Source organism: Ictidomys tridecemlineatus, chromosome 6 (assembly GCF_052094955.1).
Source record: "Ictidomys tridecemlineatus isolate mIctTri1 chromosome 6, mIctTri1.hap1, whole genome shotgun sequence".
NCBI lineage: Eukaryota > Metazoa > Chordata > Mammalia > Rodentia > Sciuridae > Ictidomys > Ictidomys tridecemlineatus.
In genome coordinates, this window is record NC_135482.1 from 21,333,235 (window position 1) to 21,353,602 (window position 20,368).

Sequence of the window (20,368 nt, forward strand, 5' to 3'; positions counted from 1 at the left end):
CTAAGCTACAGCCCCAGTCCCGAGTTAAGTGTTTTATAAAACCTATTGATGATACTTCCTGGATGCTTTCCCTTGTTGGAAGATGTTTTAATTTTTTTTTCTCTTTCTCCTCTCTATCGGTCCAAATTCTTTACTCCCCTCAAACTCCAGATCAACATCCACCTCCCACGTATAACCTTCCTCATCTTTCTTTGGCCAAATTTCTGCAGCACTCAGAGATTGCATTCTACAGACATGATTGCTGTCGTTACTGTTTCTTCCACCCTTGCGGTGTTAGGTATGTAATCTCCGCTTCCTCAAATAGATTCTTTGTTGTTGTTTCTTAAGGGTGAAAAGGACATTTGCGTCTTCCTTCTCTTCCCTGTCGCACCCAGCTCAGTTCCGAGAACGTAGGAAGGATGGAGTGCGTTTTTGTCACTGGTTGATTTATTGAGAGTTCAGAATGTCAGGGAAGCGTGTTGAGACAAACACAAGCAAGTAATTTTGAAACTAAGTAAGACGAAGGAATTCAGTGGGGACTCAGGGTGGAAGGTGGAGAAGGAAGACTTTGAGAGGAGTCACAGAGACCAGGTCTGACAATTTAAAACTGGGAGAAAAATGAGTGCCGGGCTACAGTTACAATTGATGGACAAAGGCAGTGGCCTCGCATGAAAGTGGCAGTGCGTTCTCTAGGACATAGCGCTGGAGACTGGTTTGGAGTTTTCGCTCTGTCAGTAACTGGTTGTGTGACCTTATGAAAACTACGTCGTCACCTCCCTGGACCCAGGTTTCTTTCATTGTAAAACAATAAGCTTGGATTAGATGACACCTAATGCCACATCTGACTCTAAAACAGTGTGTTTCTAAGATGGGGATGGGAGGCAATTTTAGACACAGAAGAGTTGGGTGCAAGTATTCCTTTCTTCTCCCCCAGAGTGTAAGGAAATAGTGTGGGGTGAAGCCCTGACCCTGTTCTGTCACTGACTCACTCTGACCCACTCAATTAATCATCCCAGGGCTGCTGGAGCCCTGGGATGTGTCAGGCACTGAGCTAGGGCTGGCAATGACATATGTGCCCGATGAAATGGACACGTCCCTTCCTCTGAGAATTTGCAATCCAGTGGGGGAATACAGGCACAGAAACGTAAAGCTGCAACTGGTGTCGAGGGCTAGGAAAGACGTGTGGCATGAGAGGGATCCAACTTGGACTGGAGTCTGCGAAAATTTCTGAGTGGAAATTATCCAGGTGAATGACAAGCAGAGGGAAAGAATAGATGTGCACAGATTCTCTGGTGGGAGAGAAAAATGGCAAGTTTGAAAAATAGAAGAGTGCTGCTAGAGCTGAGAGAACGAAAGAAGAGAGTGAGTTAGGTGATGTGGGAGGGAAGGGGGTCAGATTGCGGGAGATATTGTAAGAAATGACAAGAACATTGTTTTTTTATTCTAAGAACAGTAAGAAGCCCTGAGTGGGCGCATGGGCCATCAGCATGGTGAGGAGTGGATGCCAGGGAGCGCGGCTATCCGGGAGGAGCATGCAGGAATCCAGGTGAGGCGAGGAACCATAGCTGGGTCTAGAGAGGTAATGGTGGAAATAGTAGCATTTCAGGTTCTCATTTCCTCATCTGCAAAGAGAAGGGCTGAATCAAACGGTGGGGTCCTTTCTGCAATGTCTGTGGCTTGATAGAATGGAAATACTTTGGAAGACAGTGTGACGCTGTGTGAAAATATGAGTGGCATTTGCCAAGCCAATGTGTGCCGATGGGACTTTCACCCCTGACCTTCTTTGGGTGTGGGGTCTTTTTCTGGATTTGGGGGAATCTCTCAGATTCCTCTCCCAGGACATTCACGACACGGCGGAGACACAGCTCCAACCTACTTGTGGAACTTCCAGCAACTGCTCTTTAACATTTGTACTTGGAGTCAAATCAGAGCCCAGGATGAGGAATTATTTAAATTTTCCTCTGGCAACCACCCTCCCTTTTTTTCTTTTGGCTTTGGTTTTATGTGTACAGGAAGCTCTAGACACAACAAAACAAACAGCTTCATCTACTCATTTCACCGCCGGCTCCACTGGAAAAAATGATGAGAACACTTTGGAAACATTTTCCCTCAGGAAGCATAAATCCCATGAAAATCTCGAGAATTTCATACCAGAACTTAAGCTTCCTGATATAACAAGAAGAAGGGCAATCTACTGTAAATTTTACTGCTTTCCCCTGACCATAAAAAGATATTGTTATTGCAGAAAATTTGGAAAAAAAAATGAAGAAAACTATAAAAAGAAAATGAAGATTACTCATAATCTCATTACCTAGAGATAAATAGGTGAACATTTTCACTGATTTATGACTAATTGTTCTGTACCAATATCAATATGTATGGAAGTATATTTGACATATAAATATATATTCCCTTCTTGCGCTGTGGGGGCATAAGGGTTATTATTTAGTCTGCATATGGACTGCTGGTTCAAATTTACTACTTTAGGTTACATTCAAGAAGTTTCTACTGTTCTAAACCTCAGTTTTCTCACCTCTAAAATAGACATCCTAATAACACTAACCTCTAGGACACTGTCAGAACTACATGAGATCAAATATGTGAAACACGTAAACAGCTCCTGGCACCAATACTTTAATTTGCACTAATAAAACGTAATTGTTTTTGTTGTAATATTTTGCTTTATAGTTCCTGTGATCTTAGTTTTCCTTTTATTCTCTCTCACTTTCAGTTTGTCCTGTGATTTTGAAGACACAGATTCTCTTTTTAGTACTGGTGGCTGTCTTTGGGTTTTATTTTAAAGTTTTGCTTCCTCCATGTTTACTTGATCATTGAAGTCAAGCATGGTATATGGTGACCTTCTCCCTCCATGAAAGAAGTGGACTGTCTTTTGGGGAAAAGAATATCTAGATCCTGCGGACTCTTCAGGATAGCTGGCCTACTATGTGAACACATATTCAGAATTTTTGTAACAGATAGATTATTCATCCTACGGCAAGATGAGGAAACAAGTCTCCGAGAGGTTCAGTAACTTATCACTTTGTTTTAAGGTGTGGGATTAGGAGTCAAACCCAGTTCTTTCTGACTCCATATCCTTTTATGCCTGGCTCATTTCCTTACTATCAAGTGGTCCTTGAGGTCCTTTGTGGTAAACTTGTAGGGTCACAAACTCATCAGTTTCTGTCTCGGTCCTTCCTGTCTCTTCTGGGTTCTGCTCCCATTTCCTAGAGCAGTTGGGGAGAGTCATCCAGACACCTCCTGATTCTCGTTATGTTCTTGGATTCAAAGCAAGAACCATGAGGGTAAAAAACATGATCTTTGTCCTTAAGTAGACTTTGGGTGAAGTAATATGAAAATATGTAAAGTAATTTAGAGAAGAATACAAAACCGTAAAGAATTAGAGTGAAAATATATTAAGCAAATTATCAACTTATGAAAGTTCAACGCAAGGGGAGAAAGGCATTGGGCACAATTTCCAGTGAAATTTTATCTCTACCCCCATCTTTTACTCCATCTGAAATGATATAATTATAATTGAGAATTGGGGATTCAAAGGCATTATTAGAGCTAAATGGTAATGCAATAGCAAAAGAAACTTCTGCAGGGGTCCTTGGCTGTTTGATGTAAATGTAAAGCAGATTCTGCTAAAATAATAAATGTCAAATATAAAATCCATTGTTTCCAATTACTGCCACTTCACAGACTTTAACTACCTAATTTAGCCAAAGCATGAGGGGAAAATATTTTGCGCTTGAAAATGTAAATTAAAACATTTTCCAATGCAGCCACAATGCCGAATTACTGAGCTTGGCAGACCCCCACTCCATCTCCTATGGTCCATTACCCTGGCCCAGCGCCCTGGAGCTTATCGGGGCTGCAAGACATTCTTTGCTTCAGACTCTGCTTCTTTGATAAGGGTTATCACTTTGCTAGATGGAGAAAGCTCAGATGCGCCAATTTGGGGCTTTCACTAGAAATTCATGACAAGGTAAGGGGCATGCTGATGGCTTTTTTTTTTTTCAGGGTTATTTTTCTCTTTACTAAACAAATTGAAATGCATGATCTGCGTGAAACTTTTGTAGACTTCCTGGGAGTAAAAACACAGTTATTTTATTTTTTTGCTTGTTCAGGCTCCCTCTTGATTTTAGGTTCTTTGTGCTGCATGTCTCAGAAAGCAGGCAGGTTGATCGACACTGCAGGGAGTTGACAAGAGGTGTTTGGAGTAGGATCAACTTGAAGACATGGCATGCTCTGGCCTCGTGCATTAGGAGTTCTGTGGGGCTCATGGTTTCTCCCTGCCCAGGCTCCACTGTTTCACTTCTGCTGTCCTCAGAGCTTCCCAGACTTCCCAGGAGGTCCTGAGTTTCTTCTTCCTTATGTGGCCTGCCTGTGCTGTGGGTTTGCCTTATCTTGGGGGTTTTGGAGCTGTGTGATATGAGGCAAATCATGTGGTACCCAGAGGCCTCACGTGCCTGACTGGCGCTTGATGCCTAGGTATCTACTATCATAAATTATTATATGATAATTCCTCTCTCTCATCACCTAGGTTTTTGGGAAAGCAATTTTCAAAGTTATTTTCTAATTTTGAGCTGCTTTAGGCTATTCTCTTTCTTTCTTTCTTTCTGTCTTTCTTTCTTTCTTTCTTTCTTTCTTTCTTTCTTTCTTTCTTTCTTTCTTTCTTTCTTTCTTTTTTTCTTTCTTTCTTTCTTTTCCTCTTTGATTTTACTGCTCATTGATGTGATCTCCTGCATGGAGAGAGACTTGTTTTTAGGGCCAGATGCTGAAATGATCCATGAAAACAGTGATGCCAACTGTCCCCCTAGGATCGGCACAGAACCACCCCTTGAGCACGTATGTAAATGAACCCGCATGCTCCACACAAACTTACCGTGGATACTGGACCTCTTGTGTTCCTTCCAGGATAACTTTGTCTACTTGTTCCACTTCTAGGGAATGTTCTTTTCCTCACCTTGATCATATGGTGTGGATGGAAACAGACATGCTTTCATCATTCCTATGGATGTGACCCCCAATGTTTGGTACAGGGCAAGGAGTCTGTGTTAGGCCTGTGGTAGCATTTTTCAGACTCTGGAAACTTGGGGTGGGATAAAGTGAGATGAAATGCCTGATCACGTTGGTGGCCATATTTCCTGACAGGTGGAGGAAGAGTGACAGGATTCAGCATGTGCAGAGAGAAGCAGAGATAAGAGATAAAGAAGAAGGGGCTGACACCTCTGCCGTGCCTGATTCTGCTCTCTCTGAAGCCAAATGCACCTAGAACTTCCTGTGGTTAATAGGTTCCTAGGTACCACTTTGTCGAAAGCTGGTTCAAATAGGAGTTGTGTCACTTGCAGCCAGTATTGTCATCTATTTCTGTATCATAAATTACCACAAAACCAAGTGGCCTGGGATGACAATGCACAATTACTATCTCTTAGCTTTTTTGGGTCAGGAACTCAGGAGCCACTTGATGAGGTGCTATTTGACTTGGGATTTCTAATGATATTCACTCTGGTATTAGTTGGTGCTCCAGCCACCTGAAAGATCAGCCAGGGATGGAGGATCTGATTTCAGGGTGTCTTAGACTCATGGGAATGAGTTGGGACTGGCTAATGGTAAGGGTCTTCAGTGCCTCCTGCCCCAGAGACCTCTTCTTAGAGCTCGCTGTGCCCTGTCATCATGGTGGAGGACTTCCACTGGACTAAGGGATCTAGGAGAACAAGGCAGATGACACAAATGCGACTCATGCTCCAGCCTGCAAAGTGACACAACACTGCATCTTCAGTATTCCACTGTTCATGCAGATCAACCCTGATTTAATGCGGGAATAGAAATACACGAGGGTGTGAATGCCAAATGGTGAAGACTCCAAGAGGCCACCTTGGAAGCTAGCCACAGTAGAACCAATGGAGTCCTGACCGGTACACTAGGGTGACAGATTTCTGTTTCTCAAAGTTGGGTTTTATATCGTATAGGTATTCTGATCACACTGATCATCAACATTTGTTCTCAAGCTAACTGACGTTATCACTTATATTATGGAGCTTAAATTCACATATTTCTCTCTTGTTTTGCCACCATAGAATGTGAATTCATGAGTGGATAATTTCCTTTTGCCTCAATAAATTTCTTCTTGGTCTAGGTTCCTTACTAGCTGGGTACATGTAGAAGTGGGGATGAGATCATGACAGAAAGCAGCCAAAAAATAAATTGCCAAAATAGTTTCTTTGACTATCTAAGTTCTGTCTTCTTCTCAGTTCAGAGGTAGATTTAGAAGAGGCGAAAGGGAATTAAAATATCTGGCATTTAGATATAGTTTGCTATATACAAATTGTGGGATGTCAGTCATAGTCACTTAACCTTGATGAGTCCCTGTCCTCATGTTTTAAAAACAGGGCTCAACAATTTCATCTTACAGTGAGGGTATGAGGACTCTATAATGTAATGCTATATAGACTACAGGCAGTCCCTGGTTTAGGATGGCTCAGTTGAACAGTTTCTTGATTTTATTTATTTATTTATTTATTTAAAGATGAACTGTGTCTCATTTGAAAGACCAGACACCTTTATTAGACCACATGACACAAGTATTTTTGGAACTGTAAACTCAAAATTAACTATCTCAAGCAAGGAGGGTTAATGTTACTTCTGACTGTTATTTGTCCTTGTCATAAATTACTGAAGCAGGACTTCCCTGGGTCCCAAAATGGGAGCTACATGACCACTTAGATAGATGACAAAGTTTCTTTGTGTTATAATATGTAATGTTTAGTTATAGGTACAAAGACACAAATCCTTCGGTTCCTTGATTTTATAATGGTTGTGAAATCAATGCTTTTTCAGTAGGAACTATTCTTCAGTTTTGATTTTTGATCTTTCCCTGGCCTGGCCAAATGCTGAACTATACCCTTGTGGGAAGCCAGAGTGGGCCATGGCGGCTCCCAGCGAGCTGCCTGATCACAAGGCCAAACGACCCAAATTCTATGGTGCTCCATGTTGCTGAGCTATGACATTTGGTAGGCTGTGTGTATTAAATGTACTTTGATTTTATGATATTTTCCACTTATGATGGCTTTGTTGGCATGTAATCCTACCATAATTTGAGGAGCACTTGTATCAGTCACTATTTGTTTATTTGGAAAGGTGTCATGGTATTGCTTTGGGAATCAGAAACTAGGTTTGGGTCTTAGTTTTGGCTCCTGCAGTCCTGTGTTCTTTTGAGTCGTTATTTATCCACTTTGTTTGGTTTAATAATAATCATTCAGATTTCATGCAGACATCTTTAGATTACTTTCTTAATATCTATTGTAAAGGGGTTGGGATGAAATATATTGTATCCTATATATCAAAGTCAACATGAGTAAGTGATTTATGTAATGAATGAACATTTATGGAGGCCAGGGATATGTTGGTTGTGAGCTGAGTGCTTTAGATACATTGGAAAACAAGATGGACAACATCCTTACCTTCTTAGAGCTTAGGGGAGAATCTAACAGATAGGCAAGAAATTATAAAGCCATGTGATAAATAGGGTAGAGAGACAGATAGGTGCTCTGGAAGCCCATAGGAATGATTCTTAACCAAGACTTTAGGGTTACATCTGGATTTCATGAGGGACAAAGTGAGACCTGAAAGTTGAGTTGGAATTACTTAGGTTAAGGGAGGTGGGAGAGGGTTTGGGGAAAGAGTTCCTCAGGTGGAAGACAGAGCCTTGGTAAAGAATGAGAGGTAAGAGAACAATAAGGACAGGCAGAAATTTGTTCAGTATGCCAAGAGCCAAGAGGCAGAGAGGCAGAGTAGCCAGCTGTGAACTAGAAAGATGAAGAGATTCTTGTAAGTATAGTAAGGCTTTGTCCTGGATTTTATCTTGAGGCCAATGGGGATTCCCTGAAGGATTATAAGGCAAGAGAGAGAGAAAGTCAGATTTACATTTGAGAAAGATGCAAATGGCCACTGAGTATTTCTCAATGGGGCTGCTATTGGCATTTTGGTTGGAGCAGGTCTTTATCGAGGAGATTGATCATTTTAAATATATGAGGTCGAATATATCTATCCTCCCTCACCACCAAAGACATCCCTGTTCTAATTCCTGGCACTTACAACACTGCATGCTATGTGGCAAAAGGGACCTTATAGACAGAATTAAAGTTATGGACATTGAATTAGGGAGGTTGTTCTGTATTTCCCTGATCTGGTGGGCCCCATCTAATCACATGGGGGAGAGCAAGAAAGAAGAGTTAGAAAAAAAACGTAGAAGAAGAGAAGTCAAAAGACACAAGACAAGAAAAGGATTCAATCAACCCTTACTACCTCAAAGGTGATGAGAGCCATGAACCAAGAAGCAAAGGAGGCCCCTAGGGGTTGAGAAAGATCCTGCTCACAGCCAGCAAGGGAACTGAAACCGCAGCCTACAGTTACACAGTGCAGGATTCTGCCAACAAACGAATGTGCTTCCAAGGGGATTCTCCCCTGGGATTCCAGTTAAGGAGTGCAGTGCTCTGAAACCTGAATTTTCACGCAGTTCGGGTGCTGTCAGACTTCTGACCTAAGAACTGAGATAATAAGCAAATGTGGTTTTAAGTTCTGAAATTTGTGGTACTTTGTTATCACGGCAATGGGAAATTAATACCCTGGGCCTGTCACTATCCCTGATTCCTGCCTCTTCATGCCAACAACCCCCACTTCCACCCCAGTTACTGTGACAGCCTCCTGTGCCCTCTCACACATATCTGCTGGTGAGCATAGGGGAGGGGTGCAGTTGAGACAGTGTCCTCCTGGTTGAACCACTGCCATGGAGACTTCTGTATAGGAAGAGCCCTGGTTAGAAGGAAGAGGAACCAGTTAGGAGGCAAGGGATCAAATGGCCTGGAGGAACACAGTGGTTGTGAGAATAGAGAAGGGGATGAACCTGCGAGATAATTAGGAGGCCGAATCAGCTGGACTTGTCAGTGGTACTGAATAGGGTAGGGGTCGGTGATCCTCTCTGTCCCCTTTCTTCTCTGCTGCTCCCTCCACCCCTCCACTCCCCGCTCCCCATCACTACATAGTTCCAAGAGCAAACAGTGCTTTTGCAAGAACCTAACTTCCCCTTCAGTGAGCAAAAGCACCACATTCTCAAAATCATTGCCCATTTGTACCAGGCTCAGCCCAAGAAGAGAAATGCCTGCAGAACTATTGGAATCCCCAAAGGGCCCCTTGTGGCCTAATGCACCCAGTTGGTGAAACAGTCATTACTCGAACAGCTCTCAGCCATTTGTACACCACAATCGATGATAGGAAATGAAGAGATTTTATACTTTCTAACACATGTAAGTCAACAGATCCAAATGGCTGGAGTGAAGTTTGAACCAGCTAAGCCTATCGAGCTAAGCCTATGCCATTGGAGAACATTTCACTCTAGAGAGCTTTGCATTCACAGTCCTGCATCACATTTCCATCAGTGATGGACCACGGGCCACCTTATATGATGACGGTCCCAATATTAGAGTGGAGCTGAGAAACTCCTCCCTTCTAGTGACCTTACCATTGTAACATTGTAGCACAACTGACTCACAGTTTCATGGTACGCAGATTAAACAAACCTACAAGTTGCCAGTTAGATAGAAGTATAGCTCATACAATCATGTACAGTGCCTAATACTCGATAATAAATGACTATGTTGCTGGTTTAGTATTTACTCTGCTTTCTATTGTTAGAGTACAGTCCTACTTATAAAAGAAGTTTACTGTAAAATAGTACACCTTGTTACACCAGTAGCCGCCTCATCCATCTTGTGTTTACTGTGTCTCTTGATTGCATCGGGAGGCCAGAGAGAGTGATTGACCTATGCCGTCTGGGCTTGTGTAAGGGCACTCTCCAATGTTCACACAAAGACGAAATCACCTAATGTCACATTTCCCAGAATGCATCCTGTGGCTGAACTTTGTCCAAACGGGCTTCTGCCCCTGTTTATGCTCATGTAGCCAACTCCTTCTACTAACTACCTTCTACATGAAATTCTCACCATGGTTTCCATATATATATATATTGGACCAGGCTATATAGGCAAAAACCAAACAGACTCCTTTTGCCCTGAGACTCCATGTCATGTAGGAAATGCTTCTCTTCAAATGTTCGAAATTTTTTCTCATGTAAGAAAAGCCCCACCTCCGTACCCATCAACAGTTGCTTAGCATAGCATATTTGGCAACACAAAATGGCAATTCTTATACAATGTGAAAGTGTTCTCTCTTTGGTTCCCATTTTCTTCTTGGACAATGTACCCTGTCAGAGATTGTCTAGACGTTAGTAATCATTCTTTAACTTGTACACAACTAGGGACTTTGGGGCCCACTCCTTTTTCTGCTTATGATTTTAGATCTCATGACGTTTGTTTATGGTTTTGAATCATAGCAACAGCCACTTATGTTTTCACATGGTTTTGGACTATAAAAGGTGTACTCAAACCCCAGGAGTGGGGTTGAAGGGTGTAGACTCACAGTCTACCCCTTGGCCTGGCAGCTGGTGGATCCAGATTGCCAACTGGTGAAGAAAGTTAGTCTCTTGCTTTTAAGTTCGACTCGGTGATTTATTGCAATCCCTCCTTAGCAATATTGGACTGGGCTCTTGTGGAGGTAGGACATGCAACAGGGTGATTTCAAACTGAGTTTGCTCTTACTTCACATATCATAGCCCATTCACTTGCACCCCTAATCTGGCCTCTGCTGACTTCCCTTGCTTAGTAATTGGGAGGACCACAGGGCATAATTAGCCCAATATCTTGAGAACATGAATACACAACCAGTTACCCAAGACTCATTCATCACGAGTGTTGTGGGAACATTTTAGAGTTGGTTTTAGGTGGAAAAGTAAAATTCCCCTGGCATTTCCATTTTTCCTACATTCCTGAACACAAGCCACAGAGACATGAATGAGGCATCAAGTCAAGCAATAATGACTCAACCTAATTTGTCAGTTGCTTCAGACATTCTGAACTTTTTTTGTGCTATTTCATGCGGGCATTGGTGAATCTCACAGGTTTTCTTGGTTTTGGTACTTTCGGGTGACATGTTCAGTGTGTAATATTAAAGCTAACTAGTGAGGTGTAATTCGTGTGAAGGTACTGTCTATCAAAGTCTGAATAAAGGTTGCCACCCTATCGTAGCTGGCCATGATACTGGGTACTTTGGCTCAAGATCTGATCAAGCAAAGTTTTCCTCACTTTCTGCTCTTGATTAAAGTTCATTTAAGTGGAGTCAGTTCTGTTTCTTACAAACCAGGGACCAGGACAGGTGTTTCTGGGTGTGCTCCCAACTTACCTAACTTGGGAATTGTTTTCCACTCCAGGAAGCCCTCTTTATCCTCTGCCTAGGAACCAAGAAAAAGCCAAGGACATAAAAAACAGATCTCACTGTCAAACTCTCTTGGTGTCATTTTTCTGATGCTGACTCTGTCTCAGGACTTTCCTGATTTTATAATTGTAGCTATTTATTTGATCTTGGATGGGCAAATCGGCTTGGGAGATAAGGGATGTGCTATGTCAAGATGCTCTAACTTTGGTTGGCAATTATCTTCTGAACATTTAGGAATGGTGACAGCCGTCTCTCCATTTTTGAATATATTTCTGGCATTGTCAAACCTTCCATCGCAGCAGAGGTGGGAGACGGGCCTTACAGGAGATGAGATAGCTAATAAAAGTATAGAGTTGGGATATTTTTTTCTCTATAAAAGAAAATCCATAAGTGACAAAATATCTCAGCAAGTCATTTTTCCTCCCGAATGTCTCGTGTGGTGCGTGTGCTCGGCACATGCACAAATTAGGTTTACAGATTCTGTAAAGCAATTCATCCTGCCCTGAATCTAATGCCAGTAATTTTTCAAGGAAGTCAGCAAAATGTGGCCTGAGAAGGAAAATGCTGTCATTATCAAAAAAAAAAAAAAAAAAAAAAACCACGAAAAAAACCTCTGTTGTTTTTATTCAATCTGCTATTGAACAGTGACTAAAACATTTACTCTTAACCTTTAATTTTTAATTTTGTCATATTCTTCCTTCAAAATGAGGTTGAGTTCTAAGTCCTTGTACCCTAACATCGTGCTGTATAGTTATATAAGGGGTTTGTTTCAGCAAAAATGATTACTGGTATCTGTAATAGAATTGTAATAACTCAATACTGTTTTATAAATTTTTGATTCACTCTGCATTTTTTATTTGACAGCTTGCCAAGTTCCATCTTTGCATCAATAATACATGAGGCAGAGATCTTCTGAAAAGCGGATACTTCCCCCCCCTCACCGAATGCTTTGCTTTTGCCAGCAAAAATATTGATTTGGATTTAATAATCTGTAGTCCGTTTGGTTTGATCACACTTAGCGGGAAACCCTAAAAAGAGCCACGGCCACATATCCGACAACATGGAATCAATTGCGCTTCTCTAATAAATGCAATCATTGAACACCTGATCCATACTATTGCTTGTTACGTGTAATTGATTAAAGGTTTGACACCGTTGAGATTCAAATGGCCCCGGGTTTCTCTATTCAGATCCTCTCAACCAAAAAATGATAATCAGAACGATGCCGTAGAAAGATGATGTTTCTGATTGTAATTTCTCATCACCTCCGTCAACAGACATTACAGAATTGTAACAGCGCTGCTGATCTCAGTCTTGCTTCCAGCTGTTCCCGTTAAAAGACGACTGCGAGAGTAACAGGCCCATCCTATAACCTGCCTCCAGCATGGTTATAAATAATCAGCGTCAAGAAAATGAACAGACCGGGAACTGGGAAGGTCCTCCACCGGTACATCTTCATCCTCTGTCCTATTTTCCATCTGGGTGGAATGTAATCAATGACATCTTTTAACATTCAGCATTTCCCATCTGAAACAAATGGCAGAATGCTGGTAAGCAAGAGAATTGCTAACCCAACAGCTGTACAACAATTAAATCAGGGGTACGAAGTGGGCATTGGTATTTTTTCCAAATCTCTCCAGATCGTTTCAATGTGCAGCTCAGGTTGAGACTTCGGGCTCCATTGGAAAGCTTGCTACTCTCAGCATCTCATGCGGCTGGCTGCCAGCATCATGGGCTTGTTAGAAAGGCTGAAACCTCAGGACCCCCTTCTAGGTCTACCAAATCAGAATCTGCATTTTGGCAGCCTCCTCCCCAGATGATTTGTAAGCACCTTAAAATTTGAGGAGCACCGGCTACTGATATAGAAAACTCTTTTGAGTTAGGCAAGCCAATCGTTAACAGATTGGCAGCTTCCTGTGTTCCAAGAGGAAGCGGGCTGGCACGTAGCAGTGGGCTTTGCTGTCAGAAAGTCCTATGTTTGTTTCCTGCTCGTCCCCGCCATGAGCTGTGGAACTTTGGGTACGTCTGTCACCATGGTTAGATATTGTTTGTTTCCCTGAAGGTTCATGTGCTGGGAGCTTGGTCCTCATGTGGCAGTGGGAGGTGAAGCACCTTTAAGAGGTGGAGACTAGTGGAAGGTCCTTAGGTCACTGGGAGTGTGCCCTTGAAGGGAACTGTGGGAACCTCGCCTCTCTGGCTTCCAGGCTCACCCACGGGCTCTCTTCCTTATGCACAAACTCCCATCATGATGTGATACAGCCAAGGGCCCTCACCAGTGCCCAGCTGGTACCAGTGCCATGCTCTTGAAATTCCAAAACCATGAGCTACATAAACCTCTTTTCTTAATAAAGTTAGCCTATCTCAGGTATTTTGTTCATAAAAAAATTGATATGTACCTTCAAACTTTAGTAACTCGTCTGTTATGATACTAATAGCCTATATCTTCCTGTAACTATTGTGAAAATCCATCAAAAGATTGCATATAAAGTGCTTCAGGTAAATTCCAGATGTACTGGAAGCAAACAATAGGTTTTAGTGATTCATACTAATATTCATATTAAAGTTGCTGTCTTTAGAGACCTCAATGATAGCTCTCATGTTCAAATGCAGGCAATAATTCCTTTTTATTTACCTGTTTACCATGAACTCCAACTGAAACTCCCATTGAAGTGAACCCTAATGTCTACACTTTCAGCTCGCATAGGATCCCATTCATCACTTACAGGAGGGACAACAGGAAGGTTAATGGATGCTTAGGAAATCAGTGCCGTGGTGATCTCAATAACAATGCTTTCCTAGCTCCCCAGTCTGGGTGACTTGAGCTTAATTTTCTTTGGAAGCCACTTGTCATTGTGTGTAAAAGGACTCACCAAGCTGGCTTCCATGTGGGCCTAACTCTGTTCACCTAATTCTGGCCTGATTTGGAAAGCTCTCTTGGCTTTCTCCCACCAAATCCAAACAGGGATGGAAGATTTTATTAAAATGACTCGGGGCCCAGCCTGCTCTGTGCTCTGAAACATTGATAGGAGCCAAAAATGTCCCCCGGTGTCCATAGAAACATTGTTCTTATTTTTCAAAATTAATCTAGCTGAATTTGCAAGGCTGCGTCGTCTCCATCAGAGTTCAGACAGCCAGGACAAAGAGCTGTTTTGATGTTCCCAGCTGGGAACCCTGCCCTCAGCAAATACAGTTGATATAAATAAATGGTCTCTTGCCTGCCTACATTCATGCCCATCTGTTTGGAGGGCATGGTGCCCAATCAAAAGTTGCCTAGACGCTCGCCACGGGCACCGGTGCCAAGGAACGACGATTTCGTGGCAGCCTGCCTAAGGCTGTGAGTGCCATCTTTTCAGTCGTGGGCTCTCATTCTGGACCAGAATGGGAGCCCTGGCACTGCGTGCTTCTTTCCTGTTGATCACACCTGTTGACAAGGCTGTGCCAAGCCAGAAGAAGAGCGAGAGAAAGAAAACTGCTGGGTAGGAGCATCTTTGGGCTCCCAGGGCCTAACGAGCTCACTTAAAACAGATTCTAATTAAGCAGAGAAGATCTCAGCCCGTGGATGTTCTGACGGGGCACAAGACTGGGGGTGGGGGGGAGAGTCAGACTCACTTGACTTTCTCGCAGGGGTGGAGGGCAAGCTGCTCCCTGCTGGCAACTCTGTCCCAGCTAATATAAGAGAGAGAATAGGCGTCTTCAATGACATCAGGAGCCAAATAGACCAAGTGGAATGAATCACACTCAGCCTGGTGCAGTGTCCCCGGGCTCCCAATTTCCACCCACCTCCTAACAACAATAAGGCCTGATGTGCACAAGTCACAGGATGTAAAATCCAGGGCTTGATGGTACTTTGTGTTGTCGGGAGCTTGAGAGAGGAAATGAGGCCAGTTCAGAAGAAAGCACAATGGGGGGGGGGCATTTTTATGCTGATAAAGGTGAGTAAGTTCCCTCAAGTTTGTTGAGCACAATCAGAAATAAAATCCCATCACCTGGAGACCAGGAGGGCATCCTCCTAGCAAAAGGTAGTAAATTCCTAACCCCTGGACACTCTGCAGACCCCTAAAGGATTAAAAACAGTGGTCCCAGCGATGGAACACTGTGGAGACAGGGAGGGTACAATCTTTATGGATAAGCAATTCAGGCATTCTCCCTTGTCCCGTGGAGGGGAAATACGATAAGAAACCGCTGGCTGACAACATCAAAGCAAAGTACCTATTTATACTCAAAAGGGCATTTTGTTAGTCCCACATTTGCTTTTGATCCTAAATTTGCTCTGTTTTATTTAACTCTGAATAATCTGTCAGCTAGACTTATTGTTAAATCTTAGTGGAAGGCAGGACGGTGGCTTCCCAAGAGGTTTATGTGCTAATCCCTGACACTTGGGAACATGGATGTATGGTTTACATGACAACAGAGACTGCCGCTGGGATTAAGTACTTTGAGGTAGGGAGATTGTCCTGGGTTTTGAGGCTGTTCCTGATAAAATCATGAGGGCCCCATCAGAGTAGAAGGCAGTGTGAGGAGGGAGGCAGAGAGTGAGTGATGTGCTGGGAAAATGGAAGAAGGGGCCAGAAGCCAAGGAATACCAGTGGCCAGTACAAGCTGACAAGGCAAAGAATTGGATACTTGCCTCAGAACTTGCAGAAGGATCCAGACCTGTTGATACCTTGACTTTTAAAGTTTGTAGGGTCCCTAACCCTAACCCTGCAGAATTTAAGGGAACAAATGCGTTTTGAGTCTCTAAGTGTGTGATAATTTGTTACAGCCACAACAGGAAACTAATAAAATCCATATTGTTATGTAGCAGGCACAAAGTGGCCCAACATGGAAGAACACTGAGGTTGCAGAGTTTGGAGCAATATTGACCATTGCCTGCCGTGATCAAATCAACTACAGTTGACTCTTGGACAATGCAAGGGGGGTTGGGACAATGACCCCATTCACACACTATTGAAAATCTGAATATAAACTTGTCTCCCCCCAAACTCAAGAGCCTGCTATTGGCCAGAAGCCTTACTCATAACATAAGAGTTGATTAACACATTTTGTATGTACAAAGTGTAAAAGTATTTGAGAATCTCAAGGGGTCACTTTTTACTGTCATATGCAATTTACTGGAGAGTTGAGTGTCCCACACGAAGATGATTGGCGTCACATGGCATTTCAAGTGGATACTCACAAGCTTAAGTTCACAGCAATAGCAACAGCAGGTGGCTGCACAAGTTTTACAGCAGTAAAGGATGCACTACAGCTCATTTTGGGCAGTTAATTTAATACTGCATGTTTGCCTTGGTTTCTATTTCTCTTAAGTGCAAATGGTGCCATGTATAGTCTGGGTCTGTGTTTGTGTGCATAAGTATTGATAAGTTTAACATTTAAAAAATAGGTTTGGGCAATATTTTTCTCCATTCAAAAGGATTCACTAGATTATTATATACATAAATCTTATGCATTCATGACATACCTTTTTCTTATTTTTTTGACATTTTTTAAGTTACAGGATTTATTTGTAATGTTTTTTCCAAATTGTCTCATCTCCCAGAAATAGATAAAAATCCATATAAAAGCGAACCCTTGCAGTTCAAACCCATATTGTTTGAGGACCAACTGGAATTGAGTTAGTTGCTTTTCCCCTCTAACTCATTGGCAATTTTATTTTTCCCCCTTTTGTTTGCTTGAGTCAAAAAGATCATTAAAATGCTTTTGCAGGTGACAAAGGAAGAAAGAAGGGACAAATGAAGGCTTTCCTGGCCCCCAAACCATCCCCCCAATTGCAAACAAATAACTGGCCTATCCCCATAAAAACCTGCAAAGTTGAACTTGACAGTGGGGCCCAGCTTGTGAAGATCTGGCTGTGTATCAGCCTCTCCCCCATATTAGAATTCTGGCATAGTTTTTCTCCCCAAAAGAGCATTGATAAACGGTATCTGTCTAGTTGCCGTGAATTTTACATCCATAAACACAGTGTTCATAACGGTTAAAAAAAAATGCTTTTGATTTTGTTTTTCCTTATTGTCTCTATACAGGAATAAGTTTCTCTTTTTTAAAAGAGTTCCCTCTCATTCTCATCATTAAACTTGCAATGTTCAGCCTGTCATGTCAGAATGCCACTGAAATGATTTCAACACAGGTAATGTCATTTCAAATGGCAAGCATTCCGTTCCCAAAGGTAGGGAATCATTTGAGAGCAGCCATTCAGGTTAAGTTCAACTAACTTTAACGTATCCCTACCATGAGCTGGGTACCATTGGGCATGCCAAGTTTGCTATTTGGAATAGCTCCTCAAGCAAGTCAGTGGATTAACTGAGAAACTGTGGGACACACACACACAGTGTGAAATTGCCGTTATTGTTACAAGTTAATACCTTATTCCTCTCAGCAACTAACCTAACTTTGTCGGGCAGCTGCTGTCGCTGAATGTTATCAGCCTGTGCCTGTCCACATAGCTGTCCATCATTCCATCTCTGCAGCTGGATTATTCATCATTTGTTTTCTTGCTTGGAGCCCAAATCTGCGGAAAGCAGACACTAGGACAAATTTAGACTTGACCTGTAGTTAAATTAAGCTTTGGCCAGGTTTAACACTCTATTACTAAAATTTACCTCTTCTGCTTTTATTTTTTCTTCAGTGCAACATAACACACACACACACACACACACACACACACACACACACACACACACACCAAATAAATATTAAGTCTATATAATAAGGATAAATTAACAACATAGGCTTTCTCCCAGTCTAACCCATGTACTCCAAAGTGACAAATACCCAAAAGAAAAGAAGAACTGTTAACTATTTCACTTTTCTGTCAAATAAATATTTTTAAAAAATCATTAAGTTTAAGAAACTGAGAATTTGTCAGTTCTTATATTGTTTTCTGTTGACCAAAGTTAAATGGCATCTTTTCCAAATTGGTTGTGTTTTATCCATGTTTTCTATCATTTGATCTGTTTTAACATGTATTTCAAGTACTTGGCATACTGAAAAAAGAATCACCCTGAACATGTCTTCATCTAATAGGTGAACTTTATTCTGCTACAGCTTTCTTTTAACAATAACAGTAAATATAAATATTTTTATTGGAGAGTCCTTTCCTCAAAGCTATTTTTATTTTTTGCTTGCAACCTGAGTTAGTGATAATTCAATCTTCTATTATGATGATAGCCTCAATATTTGAGATGCCTATCAGAGTGAAATGAAAACATTTCTGTAGAATTCAATAGACCGGAGAAGAAAATAATCAAAATACTATTCATTCAGTCACTTATCAACAAACATTTATTGAGTACTTAGTTGCCCTGCTATTCTATAATTTTTTTTTTATTATCTCCCTTCCTCTTTCTCTTAAAATAGCCAGTGGTACTTCAGAAACTGAAAATTGAAGATGAATAAAATACAGTTCTATCTTTATGAATTTAGAACTTAATAAGCACTAACAATATTGTGCCACTAGTTCTTTACGGAAGGGTGCAGGAGGTACAATTGAGGCGCGGGGGAGGAGAGCCCATCTGTGCATGGGAGCATTAGGGTAGGTAGGCTTCATGGAGGAGGTATCATGTGAATATGTCCCCCCAAAATTCACATTGAAATTGATTGCCACTGTGGTATTGGGAAGTAGAGCTTTTAAGAGGTGACAGGTTGTTAAGAGAGATTAATGCCTCCTCTCCTTTTCCCCACTCTTATAATGAAAATGGGTTGTCACAAAGCCAGTCCAGTCTTGGCAAAGTGGATTTCCTCTTCCATGTGGGCCTCTTTGCCCTCTTGATTTTCCACCAGGTTGGGTTGATGCACTAGACCTTCATCAGATTCAGTTGCCTGAGCTTGGACCGTGAGCCAAGATAAGCAGTCCCTTATAAATCATCCAGTCTTGGGTATTCTATTAGAGCAACAGAAAAGGGACACTGATTCCAAGTGAACAGGATTGGGCAGATGAATTTTCTTTCTCTATGCAACAAATCATCACAAACTTAGTAGTTTAACACAATCAGTTTTTATTATTTTGTGGTTTCCACAAGTCAGGAATCTGGACCCAGGATAGCTGGGTTCTCTGTTCAAGGTCACACAAGGGTACACTCCACATGTAAAGTGGGCTGTATTCTCATCTGGAGGTCTGACTGGGGAAAAAAATCTACTTCCACATTCATTCAGGTGGTTGATGGCTTTTGCTTCCTTGTGGTTGTGTGCCTCAGACCTTTGCTGGCTATCAGGTGAGGCCATTCTTTGGATCCTAGAAGCTGTCCAAAACTCTTAGCCATTGATCCCCAACATGGCCTCTGACTTTATCAAGTCAGCAAGAAGAGTCTCCAGTCCACCAACATGGAGACTTATTCCACAGAACAAAATCATGGAAGTGATATCACATCACCTTTGACACATTCTATTTATCAGAAGCAAATAACAGTTCTCACCTGGACCCACAGGGAGAGAATTACACAGAGAAGAAACACCAGGATGAAGGATCCATTGGAGTTCACCCTAAGGTCTGTCCACCACTTGGAATGTTAAGAAGAATAGGAGGAAGAAGTAGATAAATAAGAGAAGATGTAAGGAATAAACAAGGTCCTATGTTCTGATAAAAGATGGGGGAGTAAAGGAAGATGGACTCAAGGCAAGACTGGGCAATTAATAATCATTGCTAATGTTTATATAATGCCCACTCCAAGCCAGAGTACTCTGTATGTATAAAATCATTTAATTCTTAAATTCTCCATGTGGTAGACATTACCACCATGAATAGATGAAAAAAAAAAAAAGAATTCAATGTAGGTAACTTGACCAAGATCATGGAGCTTGTAAATGGTGGATTCAAATTGCTTGGCTACTGAGTCTGCCCTGAACTGTTATGCCGTAGTATTCCTGGAAAGTATCCAGATATTCAAGGATTATGAAGGATCTTTTGAAGGGATTAGAATGTGGAGGCAATGAGGAAGCTCTAGAGAGGTTTGAGTCTCAGACTGACACCTTGCCAGCAGCCCATGGAGGGTGCCAGGGGCTCAAGGACATTGGTGTAGATGAGAGGAGTTGCTGGGTGTGTTCAGGGGATAAAGGGTGGGAG